This window comes from Prosopis cineraria, unplaced genomic scaffold (assembly GCF_029017545.1).
Source record: "Prosopis cineraria cultivar Desert tree isolate PC_DT_omini unplaced genomic scaffold, ASM2901754v1 PC10, whole genome shotgun sequence".
Classification (NCBI taxonomy): domain Eukaryota; kingdom Viridiplantae; phylum Streptophyta; class Magnoliopsida; order Fabales; family Fabaceae; genus Prosopis; species Prosopis cineraria.
Window position 1 is genome coordinate 24315109 of NW_026555341.1, and position 4839 is coordinate 24319947.

Sequence of the window (4839 nt, forward strand, 5' to 3'; positions counted from 1 at the left end):
TTTCCCCTGCTTTTTCTTGTCTCTCTCTTCTCATTTTTTATAACATGTTTTAGGATAGATAACATATGAAATAAATCCTAGGATAAAAGACTTTTATTTGTACATATATCTGTATCTGTGTTTGACCTGATTAATAATTGAGGGTTGGGTAGCATATTGGAATGAGATAACATGCTTGCATGCTCTTATCACACATTGTACACTTACACAATTCAACACACACATTTTCGGCCCTATACTCGAGTCTGTGAATATCATAGGTTAGTGGAGGTTAATAATGGTTTCCTTGAAGAATTTTTAAACTCTCGGAGGTTACTATGAATGCCTCACCCAAACAGTTACTTACTCAGTAAATTTAGTCCCTAAAGAGCTTATGTTCTCGAAGGGTCAAAATTACTAAGTAAGGTCTTCACCGTGTGGTGAGGGCATCTTGGAAACCTTCTATCTATCAAGACTATAAATCTACCCTAGAGCTACACGTTTTAGATGAAAACTAGTAGCCAACCATTTTAGCTCATACCTAATGATTATAAAGATAAACAAACTTAAGCTTCGTAAATAGGACATAAAGTGAGAGCATGTTTTATTGCATCATTATCATCATCATGACATATCATTTGTGCATGCTACCTTAAGGAAAACAAATGTTGGGTACTTTATGCTAGAGCGGGTAGTGAATGTTATTACAATAATCAATGTTAATGTGTCACAAGGATGGTGCTAGCATTAAATAACTAAGCTTTGCCCATAGGTCATTGACCCCAGTGACTATAAATTCATTTCATAACATTGAAGAGTTGGTGCATTTTGTCAGCTAACTCCTGTTAAACAACTTTTCTTATTGTAGGGTAAAATAACACATTTCATTTTAAAAGTGAAACATTAGCCATGCATTAGTTTTGACTGTTCATAGGCTAATTGTTAATCCTTTCCCCCTATAGTGCAATAAGTACTTGGAGGAGATTAGAAATTTCTCATTTACCCAAATGATAAATTAAGCTTTATTTAACAAGAATTAGTTGACTCTTATGCATGAATGTCTAAAAACCAACTATCCTTGATTTTCCTTAAAAAAAAAAAAAGTAAGTTATAAGGCTATTACTCTCATGACTTTAATCATATGGGGATTTTATTCCCTTGTAGGTTAATAGTTATTTTCATTTCCTTATGATGCAATAAGCATATGGAGGAAAGGAAATTTTGTTGGCATAAATGAGGTAGCCTTATAATCACCTAAAACAGTGTGCAAAATTACAATATATATTTTTTAATATCCAAACCCTTTTATAGGGATTGCTGAATCATCTTGTGCTTTCCTTAACATAAAGGTTTGAGGCACAAGTAAGCACACTTGCTTATTTAACCCTTGTTTATAGACAAGTAGCGGAAATGATATCTGAAATTCTTCCAATTCAATCACAAACCCTACATCTTTGAGTGAGATTCAATTTTTTTTCTTTTCTTTAATTTGTCCCTTACACCAGCGCAAGGTTGTAAATAAATTGATGTTATACTTTACATCTTCCCATTCCGACCCCACTTAATTCCACAATAATCATCCATCAGAGCAAGACCACATATAGCAAACAAATACATTTGCATCCATACATTCTCATATCATATACCATGATAAGAGACTTTGAAATTTTTGAAATATTGGATTTTTTTAGGTCCTTTACATAGGAAGGTCATGGTCCCTCACGTTACTTGCCACAATACCAATCATTTTCTTGCTCTTTGCCTATTGTCATTATCTCATCCATTCAAAGCACACCAACATTTCACAATATACTTTCATACCCTTACGTTGACCACAAAAAATGATATGATAGATATGGATGCTAGCATTCACTTAGGGCGCATAGTTTTTTCGATCAAGTTGTAAGGTTAAAAATAAAGAGAGGGGATAGAGGAATCAAGCCTAAATGTCACATTCATCAATAAGATCATTCACCATTGAAGAGAGAATTTAAAGATATTGTTTCTAACATATCTTATCCTCATGTCTGTATGGTCAAACTCTATCACTGAAAATGATCTTATTTAACTTTGTCAATGTTGTAATCATACTTTTCCATTTGACACCACTGTTTGCTTATTCTACCCTTTGGCTATAAAAATTCTCTGATCCTATGCACTACTCCCTTAATGATTGGTATTCCTAATGAAAAATTACAATGGATATGGAAAAGATCAATTTGAAAAAAATGCCCTTAATTCATGAAAATGTGAAGAAAGAATAAATTGAAGGAAGAGAAAAGGAAATAAAGATAAAAAGAGACTGATTAGAGAGATAAGATAGCATGCTCCATCAGCAAGTTAAGTCAAAGATGTGAGGCATTTTTTTTTCCCTAAATCTTGAAGGAATTTTCCTTAGTCACCCATATTGAGCCAGGAGTAGTGTTTCTTTCATTCACCTATTTACACTGGGGTTGGGTACTTGAACATATGTTTATACTGAATTTTCAAATTTCAAGAGAGGATCAAGATCTTCTTTCACCCAATTGAAACCTTTTTTGTTAAACCCTCCAGATTTATCCATTCAAATAATTTCTTTCCATTTTCAAGCTCATGAGAGCAAAGCTTAAGAGCTAAGAATAAATAAAAAAAGGAAAAAGCATTCCTATTGCTGGAAAAAAAAGATTATCCCTCCACTAGCATTCACTCATTGAATGGGACATAAAGAGGAAAATTGAAAAGGGAAGGGAGGAAAAAAAAAGAAGAAGAAAAAGAAATAGAAAATGAATTTTTCTTCCTTTCCCAATGATAACTCTATAGAAATGCCAAGTCTTGCAAGATCACATGTCAAAAAAATTTCATTGTGATTTTGCACTTATGTTTAAACCATCACATCCTTTTCATCCTCAACCTGCAATTTTATCCTATTCTGTTATATCACAATCCCTAAATATCCTCTCTTATTAGGTGGATTTTAGCATAATTTTATGTTAGAGTAGAAGAAGAAAAAGGTTGAAAGAAGAATTTACATAGGGACGTGGGACTTTTGAGCCAAATATCCTTTTATTTTATGAGCCCATTTACCCAGGCTACATTACAAACCCCATAAGTCCTCCTTAAGATTTGACTTGCTTGAATATAATTGGGGCAGCTTTCTTATTGGAGATCATTCCAAGATGCAGATTGTTGAAATTAGGGCAAGCTTATAGCTCAACACAAGATCTTTTACTCAAAAATTGTGTCATTTTTAAAGGGACATGCAAAACAAAGAGGAGACCCTCCTTTCAATTTCCATATTCATACCTTTTCATCTCTATACTATTCAAAGATACATCATACAAAATTTGGGTAGTCTTCAATTTTACCATACCACAAGATGCCTATTCTCCATACATTTCTTGTACCCCGAATGGATATGCCTCTAAACATTCCTAACATTCCATTGATTGGCCACTCCATTTCCTTTTCAGATATGACTTTTTGTTTACAATGATTGTCTACATTGACATTGATAAATTAAAATCAGTGTCAATTTCACTTATTGACTATACAAGCACTGATGATAAAGATAGATAAGATGAAACACCCATGTCCAACAAGCATTTTATAGGGGCAAACAAATTGTCTTGAAAATTATTAATATGGGAGGAATAAATAGTTTGAGACTGCGACCCTCATTACACAATTATTATGGTAGAAGTTGTTAAGTCATTGACTTACAATTTCATTAGGGAGACCAACAACTTTCCTATTACAAATGACCAAGAGGACCTCGACATTTCACTAACTTCAAGTCTTCTTTTCCTCTTGCATCAAAATCCTGTAAATAAAAGAAATACATTTTACAATTTCAAATGCATTGAGCATTCCATATCTTCACACGAATTTTAAAAAAAATTACATCTTTCACATCAGAGTAAGCCTCAATTTAGATTGGGACAAATAAGGAGTTGAAAAAAATAGTCAATCATGCATAAAGCACCCATTGCATACTTCACATAAAAAACTTGCCACAATTTAGATTGGGGCAAATCAATAGCAAATCATTCACTCTTTCATATTACTCATGGCATGCATTGCATCGAAATTGCCACAATTTAATTAAAGGCAGAAAAAAATTGAACTTTTGATCAAAAATCATGCATTACGCATCTTCCATCCATTACATGCTCAACATAAAAATTTGCCTCCATTTATGTTGGGGCAAATAAAAAATAAAAAAAATCACGCATTACATATCACATTATTACATGCGTTGCCATAAAAAGTGTGCCTTTTGGATTGGGGCAAAATAAAAATTTGCAAAACCCAAGGAGGTAAGAGAAGAAATAACAAACCTCACTTGTGAGTTTCTCATATTTTTCATGTGAGATGAAACCTATTCTCACGCCCTTAAAACCCAGCATCGACTGGCATAATTCTTCAAAGCCCGATAAAGACAAGTATTCACGGAAAGCCCTACATAGGTAGGTACTTCCTTATTGCTCAAAGCCTTGTAAAGACAGGCACTCACTGAAAGCCCTACATGGGTAGGCACTTCCTTACTGCTCAAAGCCTTGTAAAGACGCCACTAAAAGCCCTACATGGGTAGGAACTTCCTTACCGCTCAAAGCCCTGTAAAGACAGGCACTCACTAAAAGCCCTACTTAGGTAGGCACTTCCTTACCGCTTAAAGCCCTGTAAAGACAAGCACCCACCTAAAGTCCTACATGAGTAGGCACTTCCTTACCGCTTAAAGCCTTGTAAAGACAGGCACCCATCAAAAGCCCTACACAGGTAGGCAGTTCCTTACCACGCAAAGCCCTGTAAAGACAGGCACTCATTAAAAGCCTTACATGGGTAGGCACTTCCTTACTGCTCAAAGCCCTATAAAGACAGGCA